Below are 23,059 nucleotides of genomic sequence, written 5' to 3' on the forward strand. Positions count from 1 at the left end.
GTCGCTATGAAATACTATAGCCATGGAAAGTGGCTTAATTTAGATATATATAAAGACTGGAAAGAGTTACAGAGTCCGGTCAAAGTGTCTGGTATTTGGTCAGGTGACACTGCCATGAAACACATGGCCAATACAGTGAATCACTGTAAACTATCAGCCCAATATAAAGAAATGTAGTTGTAAACATCCATGCAAATTTGAAGCCTTGATCTCCATGATTTCCATTATACTGAGAGAGCAGTGGTGCTGCTTTTTTTCTCTTGAAAAGCTTGTATCCCCACAAAAAAAATCAACCAGCTGGGAATTCGCTGTCCATCCCAAACCAGCTGGGAATTCTCTGTCCCTCCCCAACCAGTTGGGAATTCTCTGTCCCTCCCCAAGCAGCTGGGAATTCTCCATCCCTCTCCAACCAGCCTGGAATTCTCTGTCCCTCCCCAAGCAGCTGGGAATTCTCCATCCCTCTCCATTTAGCTGGGAATTCTCTGTCCCTCTCCAACCAGCTGGGAATTCTCTGTCCCTCTCCAATCAGCTGGGAATTCTCCACCCCCCTCCAATCAGCTGGGAATTCTCTCAGCTGAGAATTCTCTATCCCCCTCCAATCAGCTGGGAATTCTCTGTCCCTCTCCAACCAGCTGGGAATTCTCTGTCCCTCTCCAACCAGCTGGGAATTCTTTATCCCTCCCCAACCAGCTGGGAATTCTCTATCCCTCCCCAACCAGCTGGGAATTCTCCATCCCTCTCCATTTAGCTGGGAATTCTCTGTCCCTCTCCAACCAGCTGGGAATTCTCTGTCCCTCTCCAATCAGCTGGGAATTCTCCACCCCCCTCCAATCAGCTGGGAATTCTCTCAGCTGAGAATTCTCTATCCCCCTCCAATCAGCTGGGAATTCTCTGTCCCTCTCCAACCAGCTGGGAATTCTCTGTCCCTCTCCAACCAGCTGGGAATTCTCCACCCCCCTCCAATCAGCTGGGAATTCTCTCAGCTGAGAATTCTCTATCCCCCTCCAATCAGCTGGGAATTCTCTGTCCCTCTCCAACCAGCTGGGAATTCTCTGTCCCTCTCCAACCAGCTGGGAATTCTTTATCCCTCCCCAACCAGCTGGGAATTCTCTATCCCTCCCCAACCAGCTGGGAATTCTCCATCCCTCTCCATTTAGCTGGGAATTCTCTGTCCCTCTCCAACCAGCTGGGAATTCTCTGTCCCTCTCCAATCAGCTGGGAATTCTCCACCCCCCTCCAATCAGCTGGGAATTCTCTCAGCTGAGAATTCTCTATCCCTCTCCAACCAGCTGGGAATTCTCTGTCCCTCTCCAACCAGCTGGGAATTCTCTGTCCCTCCCCAACCAGCTGGGAATTCTCTATCCCTCTCCTACCAGCTGGGAATTCTCTGTCCCCGTCCAATCATCTGGGAATTCTCTGTCCCTCTCCAACCAGCTGAGAATTCTCTATCCCTCCCCAAGCAGCTGGGAATTCTCTGTTTCTCTCCAACCAGCTGGGAATTCTCCATCCCTCTCCATTTAGCTGGGAATTCTCTATCCCCCTCCAATCAGCTGGGAATTCTCTATCCCCCTCCAACCAGCTGGGAATTCTCTGATCCGGTCAAATCAGCTGGGAATTCTCTATCCCTCTCCAATCAGCTGAGAATTCCCCATCCCCCTTCATTTAGCTGGGAATTCTATATCCCTCTCCAACCAGCTGAGAATTCTCTATGCCTCCCCAACCAGCTGGGAATTCTCTATCCCTCCCCAACCAGCTGGGAATTCTCCATCCCTCTCCATTTAGCTGGGAATTCTCCATCTCATTCCATTTAGCTGGGACTTCGCCATCCCTCTCCAAACAGCTTGGAATTCTCTGTTCCCCTCCAGTTCCGCTGACCTCACCATTCATAGCCAAACTAATATATACAACATATTTACTAATTTCATCAATCTCCAATGAAACAGAGATGAATTGAAAATAAATTTGCATCCAGTGACAATTAAAGATGAATTTTTTAAAAAAGGAAAAAAAGCTAACATTCACCACACATCCGTAAAAACATGCCTTTGAGTTTTTCTTATTACTTGTTAACTTCTTAGTGAAGGATTCCTGTAGTTTCCATTTTTTTTCTGTTAATATTGCTGTGCCTGACCTTTTGTCTGATTTGAATAACCTCCGTAATAGGTAGGTATAGAAAAAGTATTCACTCTATATAAGTCAGTGAAGTTGTACAAAATTACATAAAGGTCTTTCCACCAAGATAGTTTCATGTTGCCAGGCTGCAGGATCCTTGAGTCGGCAGTATGACAGGTGCAGCATTCAGTACTTTACTCCTGCTTCTCCTCCTCTCACTATCTCTCCTGTTAAATACCTGTCGGGGAGAGCAGCAATAGGAGATTACTGTCATCTTCCGATTGCTTCACAGCCACAACTGTTTCGCCCCTGCTTGTGTTGAGGTGAGGGATTAGTGGCCGTATTCCATTAGGCAGAAACTGGATTCGTGGTAGCTGGAAGATCCCATTAGTCGACTCATGACATTCCTCTGTCTAGTTCTATACCGTTGCCCATATGGACTGACCAGGGCTGAAAGGAGCAATGGTGACCAACTAGGGAAAGTGGTAAGGAAGAAAGAGCAGAAGAGGGCCACCACACTGGGCAGTCTGTCAGCATCTCCATGAGTTTGACTGGTCTGGTGAGGGGTTTTAAAGGAGGGGTCCTGCAGGTTCAGGAACCCCAGGTGATATGGGGGTTAGAGTTCTTAGACACGACCATGCATTGTAGTAAACTGCGATCGTTCATGAGAATAGCCCCCCCGCCCAGGAAGTAGTACGACAGCTTCTTCATGATCTCCAGTTGATGTCCAGACCTTTGCATTCCACAGTGACGTAGTTCCTTTTGGTGGCACTGAGTTTCTTAGATAGATGCAGCTCCCAGTGCTACCTTTCATGCATTTGAAAAAAATGACTGGTTGAAGGAAGAAGTGGGTTAGACATTAAGACAGTCATGAGTGTTAAAAGGGCTGCTCAGCTTCCTCGTTTCATGGCAGACATATCAGACTCTTCCGAGCGAAGTACACTAAGGGAGGGATTACAAAGGAAAAATGCAGCACAAAGGGGTAGTATCCTGGTAATACTTGGCAAATGTATATCCTCTCTCTACTTTCTTTTCTTGGGGCTGGGGCAGGCTTCATCTGATGAGGTACCCTAGGCAGGGTTGGTGGTAATGCACGTCTGAGAGATGGTGTCCAGGAACTTTCTGAGTCAAAAGAGATGTTCTTTTCCATTGTCGGCACGCACCACCATGTCACTGAGGTAAGCAGGCCAGATGTGGATCAAGTATAATGCTTTGCAAGCTGAGAGGGTCTTGAATCTGGGCAAGTCATGTCTTAGCAAAGGTTTGACAAGAAGTTCTTAAACAAAACCACCCATCAGACTTCACTTGCCAGCGCTGCAGAAGCAGTTGACGGGGTGGGTCTCCATGAGTTTAATCACTGGGACCAAAGCGACTTTCCTCAGGGGTCACAGCAGCCCCAGGATCCATGAATGCGGGGATGGGGGTTTCCCTCCAAATACATCACAGTGAGTTGCCTGCTTGGCTTTTTAGGACTAATGGTCAAAATCCTCCATCCAAGATTTTGTGCATCCTGGAATCTGTGGGCATGGCCTCATCCGGAGAGCCAACCATAGTTGATCCATGGGTGAGAAGCTTTTGGATTGGGGTTTGGGGTTGCTGCAGACCAAACTACTCTTCCTTAGAGCTGCAGCAACAAATTAAGATTCTGGGCTTTTCACCAATCCCTATCTCTTTGGTTATAGTAACATTCAATAGCATTAATCAGTTTCTTTGGTCGAGGGGAGGCTTTGATACACTTCCAAGTCATTCCTGGGATAGGCCAGGACAGAGGGGTCTATGGTGATCTTTTTGGCCATCCGCTGTGGAGTATTTTACTTGATATGGAGCCAACGCTGTGCGATTTGTAACAACTGGTTAAACTGAGCCTGCACTAGTTAGTGACTATAATACTTGGAACCAATGTACGACTGCAATAGACAACAATCCTGACCGAGCTTTCAGGGTGTCTTAGAAGTGAGTCAGGGTAGGGCATGGAATGTAGCCTGAGCTTCTCTGCTTTGGAAGGGGGCAAGAATTCTCAGCCACTCCCATCAAGGCCATCTCTCCCTTTCTGAAGGACGCTCAAAGGTGCTTAGATGTTCCCCATCTCAGTTTTTTTTAGAAATCTTTAGCGAGACGGAAATCCCCATCGGCACCTGGTGTGTTCATAGGTGGGCTGCCTGAGACATGCTGGAAAAGGGCCCTAAGATGGGCAACCAGTTCTCAGGCTGCTTAAGGAACAACTGCTGTAGCGACAACTGCTGTAGCTGTTGCAATGAACATTGAAGAAGTTACCGCAACGATGTCCATATGTGAAGATCATCCTCCTGGTCTCATGATACCAAAAATCACAGCTAATTGTTAAAATGAAGCGGGATATGAGAGTCTGGAGTGTGACAGACGCAGAAAATGCTTTATTTTGTAATTTTATTCAGCGAGCGAATTGATAGTGAAGGATTTCGAGAGGAGTGCAGCCTCAGCCGAGATGGGGGGGGGGGCGTGATTTTCTGAATTCTTCTCAGCTACTGTTTGTTGACACTCATACAGGAGAAGTAGGAGTCCGGTGATCTCCTGTCGGCCAAACTGTGACTTCTGATTTCTAGCAAGACTGTTGCTGTATACAAATCTACCACGTTATGTGGTGCTTGTTCCAACATTTTATTTCATGCTACTAAGGGCTGGACTATTAATAGTGTATATGTATAAATAATACAGAGGATGTACAAGCATGAAAACTGATGGGGACATGCTCTGGTATACATTTACAGTAGCAGTGGACCATGTTTCTTTTACTTTCTTTTACAGTATTTCGTTAGCCGCCCACATTGTCCAGCCAAGGAAGAGGGTGTTCGCTGCCCCCTGTGGGAAGGGGCGAAGTGAGATGTGGGCGGAGCGAGATGTGGGCGGAGCGAGATGTGGGCGGAGTAAGATGTCACACAATTACCATATAAGGATACAAGATGTAAAGATGGCGGATGAGATGGTGCGCATTTATTGGTTAGACTGTTGTGTCACTGTAAGTAAGAGCTGAAGGATCTTAGTGTTTGCTAGTAACACAATGTCTACAAACACTGTGCATGTCTTTATGGGTTTTTAAGCAGAACACATCGGTATAGAAACACATTAACGTTAGGTTTCGCGATTCACTGATGAGAGTAGGAAAATATACCCATTAACGTTACTACTTAGATTATGAGGAAAATCACAAATGCCAGGCATATAAAAATTGTAACAAAATATATTTCGAAACAACAGCCAAAGCAACAACTAATACTCACTGTGTCATCTGCCATCATTACATCTTGTAAACATAACCCTGACCCTAACCCTAACCCTAACCCTAATCCTAATCCTAACCCTAATCCTAATCCTAACCCTAATCCCCTGATCCGCTTGCGGTACCATTAACATCATTGCACCCATATACGATAACTGAGTGTCATCTTGCTCCCCCCATATCTCACCCTGCCTCATCCTGCAGGCTGCAGCATGGTATACTTGAGCTAAGGTCCCCCCCCCACCGTAATCATGTTGACTTGACAGCTGGACCTCATTGAATCATATTCATAATTATTTATTAATTTTAGCGCACGACATCAACAAAACAACTTTTTCTTTTTATTGTATGCAAACGATCCAAACAGGACCCATGTATTTGTTGACTCAACCACTAGCATATCGTGTCTGGCTAATTAATATCTCTTCAAGTTATTTAACTTCATTAATTAAGTGAAGCGATATTCTTCCTGCCATCCTACAAGATACCAGTAATGTTTTGGAAAACAAAAGACATTTCTGTTACTTTTCATTGTGTTACTGTTCATTTGCATATATTCTAATGCTACTAATGTTCAATTCTAGAATGGCATTTTATGCTTGAACTAAGATAACAGTGTGATCACATTCCAGCAGTTTTCATATAACATAATTTCAGGGATGATAATAATGTTTTGCAGAATTACTTTTTTTTATACTTTCCCTTTCTCACAACACAAATTTCCTTCGGTGTTTCCCTCATTCGTGTTTGACTTACCAGGGGAGTGAAATCAACTCCTAACTCTTGATCTGCTGGGGCTCATGGACTGCAGAATTTATTCATTATTTGTTTCAGGTACAGCTTGCAGAGCTTGCAGCATAATCACCATAAAGCCATGCAGTGAATTTTCACTGTTGCCCTAACATACAGGACCTGCTTGTTAAACTGCAGATAATATGTGAATGCAGTTATATATGGAAATGAATCTTGTCACCCACGTTTGTCTTCATACATACCCTTGTGATTTATGAGCAAAAAAGGTAAAAGTCTAAAGTGGGTGTTTCTTAATATAATTTTCTTTTTAGATGCAGTTACAATGTATGTTTTACAATGTATGTTTTTTTTCTGCCAAATTATTTTACATGTATTTGTACCTCTGTGCACACATGCATGTAAGTACAAAGCTACACAATGAAATTATATTTAGATATATATCGTAAGTATATATGAGTAAGCCTGCCTACTCTAGTTTACTACTTTACTAATGTAAATATTTCTATAATTTGATAATTTTCCAAAAATCCAATTTTTGCTAAACTAATATAAAAATATTTTAATAGGCTTGTATTTCTTATTTTAGCTTGGTTATTTGTATACATTAAATGGTTAAGGTTGATTAATAATTCCTCTATAAACTGAGAAACAGGTGAAGTTTATATAACAAGTATATGGCGGTCTGACAGATCCCCCCAAAAATAATATACAAAGATGCAAACATAAAAACAGGCAAATATATATGACTTTTTATTCACCAAGTAATTTTTGTGATTGCTTGGTACCTCCGTAATTTACACTGAACATTTTCACATAATTACTTACCTTAGGTAGGGATCACACTATGGCATATCCCAGTTCGGAGAAGAGAAACTGGAAATGTTTATCATTAGTGGCGATCAGGTAATCATATATATATAACTTTGCTTTTTTTCAGTAAAATTGACCTTATTTATGTTTATATGTTTATATGGTTAGACAATTATTAGTATTATCAGGCAACATTCTACTCTATAGATCAACTCTACTGCAAAACATCTACAGTACCTGAGATAAAACAAACACCGACCCCCCATTCCATGTCTTTGCTCAGCTTGGTCAAGGCCTGTTTGCAGTTCCTGGTAGAACAGCACATACTGTAAAGCAGTGGTACTTCATAAGCGGTGTGCCAGTGCGTCATAGGAGGCCTGGACACACACCGACACACAATAATACACTGTGGGCAACGGAGAGGCGCCATTTAGTCTAACTGCCTGTCTTTGGATTACAAGAGGAAACAAAAAGTATCTGGAGGAAATCCATATGACTGGAGGGGAACGTAGTTCATACATAGAGAGCAGAGGCAGGACGCGACCCCCCAGCCCCGGAGGTGTGAGCCCGTCGTGGGGTTTTAAAGGCATATACCTTTGAATACTACATGTGGATGCTTAACAGTATTACTAAACATAATACACAAACAGGAGGTGGTTGGAAGATCGATGGATGGAAGGATGGATAGATGGATGGATGCGCAGATGCAATTAGATTAAATGATAAATACACTTTCATGGACAGAGGATTTGAAAAAACTGCATTATAGCAGAACAAACAAACACCACTGAGAGCCTATCTCAAGTATGATTTAAAGCTTCACAAGTAGCCAGTAAAATAAGAATGCGATGTAAATGACACAAAAAAAGTTGCGTCTTTCTGTCTGACGGATATGGTTAAACTTAGCTTAGAACACATGAATCCGGCGATCTATGTCGCAGTTTATGTTGCAGTTTTATTTATATTAGACAGCAGGTTTGTCTCCCGTGTAGAAAAGCCTTACTCTCTAACGCTGATACATTTAAGAATAGGATGTTCCTTTTTCATCTCTTACATAGCTCGTGTCTCCTTGTCACAGCACCTGCCCGAAGCCAGTATCCTTTCCCCCTGTATTTTCTCATGGATGCTTTCAGGTTCTGCTATGCAATAGATATATGAGTGTAATGCACATTATGGTGTCATTAAACGAATATAATATTTAGGGATGTAACAATATTGACCATATCGCGCTATCGCGGTAATAAAAGTGTCTCGATATCGTCGTGGTCATGTTACGATATTAAAACGCCAGTTATCCTTAAAAAAAAAATAAAAAATAGGCAGGTTTCTGCGGAATAACGCATTGTAAACTACATAACCCATGATCCGTTGCGCTACGGCATTCGCTGTTGAGCCAATAGTAGTTTACGCTGCCCGCACAACAAACAAGCATGGCGGATAGCGGCGAATACAGCATGGCTCATGTTGATACTTCTGAAAACGCCCCCGAAATTGAGATTGTGCAAGCCCCTGCAGCATTCAAGTCCGAAGTATGGAAGCATTTCGGCTTCGCTATGTCAACAAACGCTAAAGGACAGAGGGTGTTTTCAGTAAGCTTTTTCACTATTTTATTTAAGTTATGTTCATAGATACTTGATTGTTTCAACAAGCTGTTTTTATTTGCCTAGCACATATGATAGATTAAACCTGGCTTAACTTGATCTTTCTTTGCAGTTCCCTGTTGGGAATTCCTTTCTTTGGAATTGTTTCTTTGTTGTTTACAGTTGTTTGAGAGAACATTGCACATGAGAAGAAGAATCAGTTGTTGAAGAATCACTGTATCATACGGGGTATATTAATGCTCCTTGAATTTGCATTTTAAAAGCATTAAGGGATCAGCATATGTTGTCATGATCCTTAAATATACGAATAAATGTCCTGGTGACTGGCAAAAGCAGTTAAATTTTTTTTTGTTGGTTATTTTCATTCTTAACACAATTTTGGGAACTATTTTACAATACCGTGAGCCTCTCCACAATATCGCAATAAATATCGTATCGTGAGATCAATATCGAAATTGTATCGTATCGTGACATTTTAATATCGTTACATCCCTAATAATATTTGTGCCCTTGAAAGGTAAAGAGGGTCATCCCACATTTTTGACCCCTACCCCTTTTTATTGAATATTTTCAATTGGATAAGTTGTTAGTATCTAAGTCATACCTCTGTGCTACCTATGATATATATGTATATATATATATCAATTGTAGGGTATAGGCACACTGATTTTTTTTTAAATATTTCAACTTCGGAGCTCATTTTCTCAAAAGTTTGTTTATGTGGGATAGCCCACGTTACCTCTCAAGGGCACAGTTACAACCATAATTGCAAATCACATTGAGTTAAAATTGAACAAAACTGCAACAGTTATGTCACAAGCATTGTTCATTCTAATTAAATCATGACAATATTAAACATCTTATCAGCCTCTGGGGAATTACTGAGTTTATAGATATGAAAGAGGTTAAAAATAAATGTGCAATTCAGATCCAAATCTAGTTATACCTCTGTCATGGATAAGGATGTATTGACATACTTTCCTTTGTTGGGATATTGATAGCAAACAATATTTTTGCATTAGAAGAAAAATCAGCCTTTTACTTTTCATGAGGTGATCTGTGGTGAACTTCAAAGAAAACTTTTTTGTGTTGTCAGTGCTACAGTCGTTTAAAGCTGCTGTATCTGCTCAGCTTTCTCTTCATTGGATCATTATGAAACGTATTTTGTAGTAGCTGAAGTAGCTAAATTATTTTGGCTGGTCTTCAAGGGCATTTTGATGGGCAGAGATGATGCAAGGCAGCAGCAGAGCTTACAGATGCTGACTGTGCAGCCATGTCCTGGCAGGTGTCAGCTTCTTTGCTCAGTTATCATCCTAACCAGGTTTCAAAAGCAATATGTCTGGGGAAAATATTCAACAAGCTAAACAGAAATTGTACTATCATTAGAAGAACATTATGTGGTAATGCTGCAGATTAGTTCAGTATTTTTGTTGGATTTATTGGAAGCACAAGGAAGATAAAGAAAATTAAGTTGGAACCACAACAATGCATCCCCCATCACCCCTCATCTAATCCCTACTCCTCCATATACACCAGCATCTACAATCTCTGCAGTGAGATAACTCAAAAAGTGTTTGATGGATCTTTTTTCAAACTTTGCAGATATACTAAATGCCTGAAGATGTGGAATCTTCAAATTGTGAGAACACATTGCACCAAAACTGAAGCAGTGCTGCATAGTGATAGCATCAGACACTTATGAAGTTATAAAGAGTGAACTCAAAAAGAATTTGATGGATCTTATTACTACTTCACAAAAATATTATATGGATGAAGATTTACACCTGACTACAATTAGATACAAATTGTACCAAAATTGAAGCAGCAGCCCTGGGTGGCAGCAAAGGCAGAAATGGGGAACTGCAGAAGACACTTGATCGTGTGAACACAATAACTCTAAAAGTATTCAATGCATCTTTTTCCGACTTCCCTGGACCATTGCATAGGTGATGATCTAATGCATATTTCATTTTTAGGATATCACACCACAACTGAAGTAGTATCACGTAGCCACAGACTCAAATCAGGTGAACCTGATAACAGTGAGCCAAGTCACACAAAGTGTGGCTTTTAATAAAGAATTTGGGAGAGGTGGGGAGAGTGTACGGGGTGGAGATTGTAAAGGTTGGGGGTATGAGAGGAGTAGGGATTAGACGAGAGGAGGGAGCGAAGGGCCGATCCAGAGAATACACTGTTGTCGTTCCAACAGCATTTACATTTGAAAGGGACACGCAGCAAATAACTACCCTCTTGAGATGCGTAGGAAAGGCAATATTGCGCATGAACAAAGTTGGTTAGCCACACAATTTCTTGTTTGCTGATCGTAGGGGTGGCACAGTTGTATACACCTTGGTTATTATCTATAGTGAGCATTTCTCTATGAGGTCCAAATTGTATCTTTACTACCCAGGAGCTTGCAGCTGCTGTTGGTAATTAATATAACAGGATAAGAGGGTGCATATGACAAAGCTTTGAGCAAGAGCTTTTGCAGAAGCTAATCACACTACTGCAGGCCTCAGCGCGACTGCAGGGTGTCACCGTTACCACAGATTTATAAAACTACTCTGGAACAAAAATAAATAATGCAATAGGATGGAAGAAACTGGAACATTTACCATATTTCAAAATGAACGAATTAGAATGAATTTTGAAACAAGTGACATTGTATTGATAACTCTTGAGCAGCAGCAATGTCCATAACACTGTACTGGAGGAGGCACAAATAATGGGCATTGTGATGTAATTATGTAGCATTACTCTATTGCTCAATTATTAACTGCAAACTAAGTCTTAGTTACATACTGATCTCATGTTCGTTCATCATTAATGAATCGTGGCTCATCTATTATCTCAAGCAATTATTGTATTTGTCACCATGTCTGTTAATTCTGTAAACCTCTGTGAACTACTGAAGGAACAAATCATGAATTACACATTTGAAATACTGATCTCATGTTTCATTAATGAATCGTGATGCATATTTTATCCCAAGCAGTTACTATATTTGTTCCTCTATCTAATTCTGTAAACCTTTGTGAACTACTGAAGGAACTTCTGAAGGAACTACTAAGGAACTACTGAATGAGCAAGTAATGAATAACATAAGTGAAATACTAATCTCATGTTTGTCCATCATCAATGAATCATGACACATCTTTTATCTCAAGTAATGACTATATTTGTTCGTGATTTGTAATTATTTGTGCCCCGTCAAGTAAAGTGTTACCGTCCTATATAATTTATCTTCTGTACACAGATTGTGGCGAGCCAAAAGTTAAAATGTGAGATGTACTGCTCTCTTCTAGTCAGAGAAGGCTTGGGTGCAAAGTGTCATCAATCCAAAATGAGACTTGGACACTTAAAGGCTCCCCGCTGGAACTACATATAAATACCCTATTAATCTCAGTGTTCAAACAAATGTGTCTCAGGTCAGCACTGTAAATGACTTTTGTTGTCAATTGCCTAGTTTAATGAACAAATTCCTAAAACCACTTAGCCTTAAACACTTTGTAAATTCTAAACTTTTGAGCTTGCATGCACAGATTGTACTTTTTGTAACTAAAGTCATTGTATAACCATAAAAACACACAAAGATTGCTGCAATCCATTATTGCCTACTCATTTTTAACTCAGTCACTTTCTTTGAAATGTTTATATCCGCAAAATGCGACATATTAGATTATCACCTTGGCTTCTACAGCTACATGTTGATAATAAACAAAGATTATTAATAACAACAATTTATGTTTGATTTCTTGGCGGTCCCTTGCCAAAATCGAATTATTTCCAACAATGTTTCCCTTCCCGGTCCTTAGGGACCCACAGACGGTCCACAGTTTTGGTAGAGAGCTAGGAGGAAGCAAAAATGTGGACTGTCTGCAGGTGCCCAGGGACCCGATTGGGAAACGCTGATTTACAAAACAAACAGTTTCAGTTTAGTGTATTAGCTCAGTCTGGGACACAGTGAGTACTGTAGCATTGTGGGCACACGCCTGCAGTCCCCTGCCCTGCCTTATTGACATTACTCTGGTTTTCTTCCACAGTCCAAACACAGGTTAGGAAGAGTGGTATATCTAAATTGTGGAATTTGTGAGTGGGTGCTCAGTGATGGGTGGACTAGCACCCTGGATCTTGCATTATGTTTCCAAAGATTCCAGCTTTGCCAGATATGTGAATTATACACAGTGTTATGGGCAAATGATTCAATTAATGTTAAATACCCTATTCTACTGTACATCAACAAGATGTTTCCTGAGCATGAACCCACTGCTGAATGTTATTAATATGGCTCCATCAAATGCTGCCTTGACCAGTAACACTTTTATTTTTTTTTTTTTTGAGGAACTTGACTGTCATTTTTTTCAGCACTATATCCTGCAAGAAAAATGCTGTCCAGCGACATTGAGAACAAATTACTAAACAAATAGAGGACATGGAAGAGATAAATATCAATTCACCGAGTGATTAAGCCGCTTCCGCGTCACAGAAATTTGCTTCAAGGTGACTTTTCTTACCTTTTCTTTTGTGTTGTATGATTTTTTTTCTGCAAGCGCTGTACAGTAAAATAAAGGTAAAGAAACTGTGAGAGAAGGTATAAAAAAAGATGTGACTTAGATTTAAGTAAAGGAATGGAAAACAGACAGGATTATAAGCGGAAAACAAGTGAAGGCACTTCCAGCAGATATGAAGGTATTTGCGGTTTGTGTGGGCGACACACTAAATCCACATCACCTGGCGCATACAAACCAGTCTGCAGCCGCACCTTTCTGAAATCGCCACGTTGCTATTATCATTCAAATGTGGCTGCTTGTGATTCAGTGGGACACCTACCCTGACCCAAATGAGGTTGTTTACTATATTGCTTTCTTGGCATACTAGAAATTGTCTCATATTTACCCTCAGAAGGACTTACACACTGTAATGGATGAAGGTTACTAAATGAGTAATAATGTACCTGACGCATAGTTTCGCACTTTGGTGTCTAAAGCTCCTCAGCTGCTATTGAGGCCCATCAAATGAAGTTCATAAATATGAGGCACTCGGTCAGTCATATATACTGAGCTTCCTAAAGTTTTCATTTTATCCTAAAGTACGACCAAGTTGACATCGGACACATTTACGTAGATTCATCATACCATTGTTACCATTGCGAAGCATCCTTGCCACTAGGCTACAAAGAAGAATATATAATTACTAACAAACCATGTAAACAGCAACTCCAAGTAAACTAAGCACTTGCTGTTTACTAATGTATTACCCCTTTAAGTCAATAGTCAGTTAAATGAATTACATGGTCCTCCATATATAAGACTTTTAGCGGCAACACCCCTTTCTTATTATACAGTTGTTTTGTGTATCGAACAACATGTTTAGCTAAAAACTTAATTCCCATCTGTGAAAACCAGGCACAAAGCGGTGTGGCATTTAGGGGCTTATTTGTGCCGGTTTAATGTGCATTTGCTGGTGAATTCTACAAATCACTCCGAGGTATCAATCTCTGGAAAAGCATTCCTATTAAACATTTCGACAGCGCAGAAGGAAGCGTTTCACACAATAAGCCCCAGCTCAGTGGTTCAGAAAGCCTGACTTGTAAGTACTGACCAGAAGGTTGGGGGAGCGGACAATTCAGCGCCTGCTTGCTGACCCAAGAAGCTTCTCTGGTAGTTGACTGCTGGTGCCACTTCCAGTCATCGGCACCTGGTCCCATCTGTCAGCGTCCACGGTGATTTCGGGAAGACAATAACTGTCAAGACCAAAAAGGTGTATCTAGTCCGTGGCTTACACATGGATGTCTGAATGGATCATTACATTTGGACTGTACACGTCTGTCAGAATTATGAACGGTGCTGGAGGAGCTTGGCTTGTCTTATAAGCATTTTGTATTTCATATCATTTCTTAAACAGATCTAAAAACACTCAAAAAAGGTACTAACAATGAATGCAAGAAATTATAACCACAGCATCACAATTCTAACTTAAATACTTTGTACTTCGATCATTTTAACTGTCCTGTTAAAATATAATTTCCATGATTATCTGTTATCTATGTAGTTTGTAGACCTCCATCAGAATTTTCCTTTTCACCATTTCATTTTTCGATGCTAGTAAAAGAATTTCTGTCCCATGTACTCTCTTAACTACTTTATATGGTAGCTAGATCATTTATATTTCTTTGGGATCGATTTTTAATATTATATAGAATATATGCCATATAATTTATGTGGTTAAATGAAATAGCAGTACTCTTAATTACTTCTTAAGTGCTAGAGTGTCTCAGATTATGTCTGAAAAGAAACATTATTATTTTTTCGTCGTGTATCAATGGCTGTGGGTGTTACCGGTGAGACCCCGGGACTTTCCGCACTACCCTATGGTCTCTGTGCAGCACTTTCTGTTTAATTACTCCAGAATCTGCTGGTAATAGGTCACCATCTGCTGTACAGGCTCTTGTGCTCCCCAGTCAGAAAGGCGTGACTCTGACCTCATTTTAAAGGGAGCTGACATCCACGTGTCTTTAGCATTTCATAAAGGAAACACAAACGGTGCCTGTTGCTCATCACGCCTGACAAGGACATTAACACAGCTGTGACTTTCTCCTGATGTGCTTTCGGCAGTGGATACACTGACTGTGAAAGGAATGCTAAGTTTTCATTGACGTATGTTCATGTGCGCGAAGAGTGTGGTGCTGCTCACGGACTGTGCTGCATGCTGGGTAACGACGGTTTCTTTTCCCTAACTCGTCCATTTTCTAAGGCTTTCCTGTAAAACCGGGGGGTTTCCTTGATGTCACAAGAGCTGCCCTGATCCTTGGCTTCGAAACGTTTCTGAAACGTTTTCGTATGAACAGGCACAAGATGTGGACAGGTGGCTCTTATCCGTAACCTATATAACACCATTTTGTAAAAAAATGCCTAAATTAACTCTCTATATAATATTATGATGATGCTTTAAAATCCATCCATCCATCCATCCATCCATCCATCCATCCATCCATCCATCCATCAACTTACTTTCTGAAATTGTTTGTCTTATTCAGTGTGGTGTGGGTCCAGAGCCTGTCCTGGAGGCTATGAGAGCAAGACAGGGAAGAACCCAGGATGGGTCACTAACCCATCACAGGACACACTCACACACCTTTCACACACACATGCATACCTATGGGCAGTCTGGTAACTACAGTTAACCTCAGCATGTCTTTGGACTGTGGGGGGAAACTGAAGTTGACGCTTTTAAATATTTAACATAGATTGCAGTAACATTACACTGTTTTTCTTTTCTACTAAGAGCAGCAGTCAATAATTGCCCGTGGCACATGTTCTCTCTGCCCATGTGACTATCAGTGCTGCATTTGCCTACACCCTAACCCTACCGTGTCTCCTTGCCTGTCACGGTGGTGGAGAGTTCAGGTAGGAGGAGATGCTGCAGCAGACCTGCAGGACCTCACCTCTGAAAGCGAGAGGGCTTGAATAGTCCATGCACTGCAGCATCTGATGCAGATGTCCTCTAGGGTGGGATGAGACTTCATTGCCAGTCTTGGCATGATCTCCCAGCACTTCCAGTCCTTCCTTGCCTGGGGGCTGGAGGGAACCCAGGCGACTCGTCCTACTCTGTTTCTTACTAGGTTCTCCACTGAGGACAAGGTATAGCTCACTGTGTTTGAGTGGGCAGCTAAGAGTGAACGGGGCTACACTAGGGCAAGGCTTGCATGCTGGCCTCCTGTCTTATAAGGAGGGCACTGGCTACCTATCAGCCCCTTCCCTGGCTGGTGGCTGATGAAATCGATCCTCATTCACTTGAGGTTCTCCCGTCACTGCATCACTCCCAATTCACATCTGGTGATATCTCCCTGAGCTGCTGGCACTGCAGCTGACACACTACTAACTAGGGAGCACACTGCAACTGACCCAGTACTAGCCGTGGAGCTCACTGCAGCAATTAATCAAAAGAGTGGCTATATACCTTTGCTTGTGCTTCTCTCCATTTGCTAAGCAGCAGACTGTCTGCCAGCTAGACCCAAGCACAGTCTCTGCTTCTATGATGTACATTGCAGGCCTACTGGGGAAAGTGGGCTGCCAGAATCAGGGTCAGACCCAACCTGCTGACACTGCTACTACTGGGCTGGGACTGGCCAAATTCTGAAGCCTCGTGCCAGTAGTCCCTACAATCCCAGAAGCTCACCTCTGCCAAATGACTGTGGAGCAGGAGACTCTAGCTATCAAATATCTCATCCAAGAGTTGAGATATTATCGACATCCGTGGTCTGATACACTCACTGGTTCTTCAAACTACAAAACTTTTAGCGCATCACTAGTCATGAGGTAGCCCATATGGGGTAGCCCACGACCTCTCTTGCATGGGAAGCCCACAGCCTCTCTCATATTGGGTAACCCAAGGCCTCTTTTGCATGGGATAGCCCACAACCTCTATGATATGCGGTAATCCGATGTCTCTCCTACATGCGGTAGTCCAATGTCTCTCCTGCATGGGGTAGCTCACAGCCTCTCTCATATGGGGTAACCCAAGGCCTCTTTTGCATGGGATAGCCCACAACCTCTATCATATGCAGTAGTCCAATGTCTCTCCTGCATGGGGTAGCCCACAGCCTCTCTCATATGGGGTAGCCCACAGCCTCTATCATATGCAGTAGTCCAATGTCTCTCCTGCATGGGGTAGCCCACAGCCTCTCTCGTATGGGGTAGCCCACAGCCTCTCTCATATGGGGTAGCCCACAGCCTCTATCATATGCAGTAGTCCAATGTCTCTCCTGCATGGGGTAGCCCACAGCCTCTCTCGTATGGGGTAGCCCACAGCCTCTCTCATATGGGGTAGCCCACAGCCTCTCTCGTATGGGGTAGCCCACAGCCTCTCTCATATGGGGTAGCCCACAGCCTCTATCATATGGGGTAGCCCACAGCCTCTCTCATATGGGGTAGCCCACAGCCTCTCTTACATGGGGTGGCCCATGGCCTCTCGCATGGGGTAACCCACAGCCTCTCTCATATGGGGTAACCCACAGCCTCTCTCATATGGGGTAGCCCACAGCCTCTCTCGTATGGGGTAGCCCACAGCCTCTCTCATATGGGGTAGCCCACAGCCTCTATCATATGGGGTAGCCCACAGCCTCTCTTACATGGGGTGGCCCATGGCCTCTCGCATGGGGTAACCCACAGCCTCTCTCATATGGGGTAGCCCACAGCCTCTCTCGTATGGGGTAACCCCCAGCCTCTCTCATATGGGGTAGCCCACAGCCTCTCTCATATGGGGTAGCCCACAGCCTCTCTTACATGGGGTAGCCCACAGCCTCTCTCATATGGGGTAGCCCACAGCCTCTCTCATATGGGGTAGCCCACAGCCTCTCTCATATGGGGTAGCCCACAGCCTCTCTCGTATGGGGTAGCCCACAGCCTCTATCATATGGGGTAGCCCACAGCCTCTCTTACATGGGGTGGCCCATGGCCTCTCGCATGGGGTAACCCACAGCCTCTCTCATATGGGGTAGCCCCCAGCCTCTCTCATATGGGGTAGCCCACAGCCTCTCTCATATGGGGTAACCCACAGCCTTTCTCGCATGGGGAAGAAGGTCAGGAGAAGGTAAGGGCTGACTGCTTTGAAGGGTCCGCCACTGCTTGACTGACCAGTTTGCAGATTTCCGCCCATTTATCTTAAGAAACCTTGTCCCTCTAGGACTATTTTCCCACACCATAGTTGCCCATGCCTCCTTGCCTGACACAGTTGCAAATACCAATTGATTTAATGTAATGCATTTATATTATATATGTCACAGGAAGAGAGAAATGTAAGCAAGCACTATATCTCAGAATTAGTTAATAATGGCAGTTTTTATGAGGAATGGACAGAATGGGTTTGGAGGAAAAAAGGGAAGCATTGAGGGGTTGTGTGGACCGATGGATCTGGGCTGGCCCTTGGTACCGGTCAGGAGGCTTTGGGCACGCCAGTGCCAGCGCTGCAATGCTACAGCCAGGCTGGAGACAGCAGCCAGATTCTGTGTGTGCCAAAAGGCATCGGAGGGAGCCTTTCCTTCAGCTCCTGAGGGCTCTATCCCAAAAGTGAACCAGCTGGGGTCATTAGTGGGAGCCAGGCGTGCAGAATTAGGGTCAGGGTGACGTTTGACAGCTGCTTTCGGCTGGCTGCTGTCCATGGTTCTGATTGAAGTTGGCAACCATCGGTACTTTGTCTGGAGAGGCTATAATATCTGGACTATGAAGTGAATCTTTTGATATTATTAATGTAAGTAAATGCACTTATTATTCATGATTATATACAAGCCAGCATTCACATAAACTCTCACAGCATGAGATAGAACTTGGCCTTTAACTGCCTTTGGAGAAAGAGCCAGATAACTCGACATACTGGTGTTTGCTGGTCCCTCCTCCTAGTTCAAATTGGCCTGTTCTGTTTTATCTCACCTGGACTCTGGTTTTATTTTACATTACAATAGTACAAAATGAAAATCAATCAATTGATCTATTTATCTATCTATCCATCCATTTTCCAAACCGCTTATCCTACTGGGTCACGGGGGGTCTGGAGCCTATCCCGGAAGCAATGGGCATGAGGCAGGGAACTACCGAGGATGGGGGGCCAGCCCATCGCAGGGCACACTCACACCAGTCACTCTCACATGCACACCTACGGGCAATTTAGCAAGTCCAATCAGTCTCATCATGTTTTTGGACTGCGGGGGGAAACCGGCGTACCCGGAGGAAACCCCACGATGACATGGGGAGAACATGCAAACTACACACACATGTGACCCAGGCGGAGACTCGAACCCGGGTCCCAGAGGTGTGAGGCAACAATGCTAACCACTGCACCACCATGCCACCCCTCTATCTATCTATCTATCTATCTATCTATCTATCTATCTATCTATCTATCTATCTATCTATCTATCTATCTATCTATCTATCTATCTATCTATCATTTTTATATTAAAGACATAGTATGCATGTACCCTAACACATATTAAATAATGCTAATATACTGAACAAAAATATAAACGCAACACTCTTGTTTCTGCTCCCATTTTTCATGAGATGGACTTAAAGACCTACAATTCATTCCAGATACACAATATTACCATTTCTCTCAAACATTTCTCACAAATCAGTCTAAATGTGTGATAGTGAGCACTTCTGCTTTGCTGAGATAATCCATCCCACCTCACAGGTGTGCCACATCAAGATGCTGATCTGACATCATGGGTAGTGCACAGGTGTACCTTATACTGCCCACAATAAAAGGCCACCCTGGAATGTGCAGTTTTTTGCTTTATTGGGGGTCTGGGGACTCAGAACCGGTCAGTATCTGGTGTGACCACCATTTGCCTCATGCAATGCAACACATCTTCTTCGCATAGAGTTTATCAGATTGTCAATTGTGGCCTGTGGAATGTTGGTCCACTCCTCTTCAATGGCTGTGCGAAGTTGTTGGATATTAGTGGGAACTGGTACACGCTGTCGTATACGCCGGTCAAGCACATCCCAAACATGCTCAACGGGTGACATGTCCGGTGAGTATGCTGGCCATGCAAGAACTGGGACATTTTCAGCTTCCAAGAACTGTGTACAGATCCTTGCAACATGGGGCCGTGCATTATCTGTCTGAGTGGCTGGTCTCAGACGATCTTGGAGGTGAACCTGCTGGATGTGGAGGTCCTGGGCTGGTGTGGTTACACGTGGTCTGCGGTTGTGAGGCCGGTTGGATGTACTGCCATATTCTCTGAAACGCCTTTGGAGACGGCTTATGGTTGAGAAATGAACATTCAATGCACGAGCAACAGATCTGGTTGACATTCCTGCTGTCAGCATGCCAATTGCACGCTCCCTCAATGCTTGTGGCATCTGTGGCATTTTGCTGTGAGACAAAACTGCACATTCCAGGGTGGCCTTTTATTGTGGGCAGTATAAGGTACACCTGTGCACTACCCATGATGTCAGATCAGCATCTTGATGTGGCACACCTGTGAGGTGGGATGGATTATCTCAGCAAAGCAGAAGTGCTCACTATCACACATTTAGACTGATTTGTGAGAAATGTTTGAGAGAAATGGTAATATTGTGTATCTGGAATGAATTGTAGATCTTTAAGTCCATCTCATGAAAAATGGGAGCAAAAACAAAAGTGTTGCGTTTATATTTTTGTTCAGTGTATTTAGACATTTCATGATTTTATATGATCAAGTTTCAGTATCATTTATACATGTTCGTCTTACGCATTGCGTGCGAGCTACAAACTGTTCATGGCCTCACAAATGACCAGAACTGCAAATGTCACATTTGCGAACGTGCCATGGTTACTGTGTATTCTGCATACGAGTATGTGGGTCATTATTTTCTGGAACCCACTGAAATGAGCTTTTAGAGCATCAGGTCTCACATGCTGCGGGAGAGACTTGGATGAGCCTATTCACAAACTCACACCTAATCTGTAATTTCTGTTGCTTTGTGCTGTTTTGTATGTCTGAACAGACACATTGTAATGTGTCATTATGTAGTTATTCTATGCGGAACATGTAAATGTGTGAAACGCCCAGAAGCCCCCATACTGACGCTCACGGTAATCACTGTAGATCATTCTTCTTGCTTTGTCACCCTGTCAGTCAAGCCCTCCAAAATCGCACATTAATCTTTAGTCGGCAGCCTGCAATATCGTCCAGCACCAAAGAAAGCAGTGGTTTGATACAAGCCAATTTTGTGTTATTTTAGTTTGTTTTTCCTAAGAGACAATATTCTGGCAGTGAAAAAGAAAGACATCTCCTTCTTTCCTTATGACAGAGTGAGACCCAGAATGAGTTTTTATATGAAAGTAGAGAGAATAGCTCCCTGCTCAGGGTTATATTAGGGTGACGGTCCTTTTAGTCCACAATCAAATGTCCTGTGCATTCCTGTGTTCCATTTTGCAGTATTCCAAGGGATGCTTTGGGATGCTTTCACTTCCTACAATATACTGACAGGTATTTAGCATATTATAGATGGAGACTTTGAAATCAATGCTGGTGATAAGGTTTCTTTTCTCTCCTGGTCTAACATCAAGTTACTGAGTGACTGTGCTTACCCTTTTGATAACTAACTGCTGTTAGGTATTTATGCAAGCTGTGAACAGAAAGGAACAATTTCAAATAAGATGCTGGGCACTTTCCCAAACACTTTACTTCAAAATGAAATTTCAACATGGAACAGCTCTGACTTTATTATAAAATGCAAGCAATTTCCTAAAACGTCTGACTTGCTTTTATTCAATCTTCACACTTTTCTGACTTATGCCTTATAATTTGCAGTGTCAAACGAGGTTAAACTCAGGGTGAGCCTATTTCTAAGTATTTCTCCGCAGGATGCTCCTTATCTACAGTATAACCTGAGCTTGTGGGGTGAGGGACTGAGTTGCAGCAGCCATTTATTGATGTCAGGTTATATTATTGTGTTCCTGTATTTTCCTATATCATGCTTTATGTCGCAGTTATTGACCTGAAGGAATCAGCTGGTAGAGAGATTATCAGACTGGGCCACAGTGCAATTTTTCTGTGGTTTTACACTCAAAAACTGAGTAAATTATATTGTAATTATGAATGAATTCAGTTCATTGTCTTTTTATATTATATATTGCATTATCTTTATTTCAACAGACAAACAAACATAATTACAAGGTGCAGAAGGAGACAATAAAGTACTCAGGCATTTTGTTACATTCCCCTTTTGTCCACACTAATTCTGGTAAATGCATTGCTTGATTCTGCTTAATTCTATGTGGAACTCCCAAAAGGGCATCAATTAACCCAGGACAGGAACCATAAAAAGTCTGTTAACAGGACAATAATGACTTGTCCTGTTGAGTCTTTCACTTGGGCAACCAAAGACAACTATTGAGTCTTTAGGCACAGGATGTAACCTCTGTGTTTATAATGATATATGATCAAATGGGCAGGGTATAGAAATGTAGGCTTGGTTTTAGCTTATCATTAAGATTAAGCTAATATGCACTTACCCATAATAGTGTCCAGTAAACTGCATTTGATTTTCTACTGTTTCTAGCTTACTGTGATAATGTATACATAATTGTTTTTAAACTTATATATACATGGTTTTGTTTTCCTTTTTTGGAACTTGAAAACTGCTTCGTTTTAATTATATTTCTGTTTTGTTGCATTTTTTTGGCAACGTTTGAAGCTTATTGCGGACACAGTCTTGTGGGATCCACTGTTATACGTAGATTATCACCACATTATCTGTGCAGTTATATCTTATTGTCGGGAAATTCCAGGAGTACGAGTCTGGCTCCATGCTGACATCATCCATTGTAGTCAAGACAAAAGTTACATTGATTTGTTGAGCTGCATAATTGGGTTTTTAAGTGGCCTAATGCTCCTGTCACAATAAGACACATTGGGTATAGTGAGCCCTGGTCAGTGTTAGTTAGTTGTACGGACATTGCAACTTGTGAGATCAGTCAAACATGCTAAACGTAATGTATTGATAATTAAATGGATATTTGCGCAATATCTATAGAA

The 23,059-nt window shown here is 42.5% G+C and overlaps 1 protein-coding gene across 1 annotated transcript in view; it reads left to right on the forward strand.

The window, feature by feature from the left end:
- The window catches only part of LOC125750481 (delta-sarcoglycan-like), a 78,942-nt gene that overhangs the window by 1,230 nt on the left and 54,653 nt on the right, over positions 1 to 23,059 (forward strand). The gene's annotated exons all lie outside the window — the stretch shown is intronic.

Source organism: Brienomyrus brachyistius, chromosome 10, assembly GCF_023856365.1.
Source record: "Brienomyrus brachyistius isolate T26 chromosome 10, BBRACH_0.4, whole genome shotgun sequence".
Classification (NCBI taxonomy): domain Eukaryota; kingdom Metazoa; phylum Chordata; class Actinopteri; order Osteoglossiformes; family Mormyridae; genus Brienomyrus; species Brienomyrus brachyistius.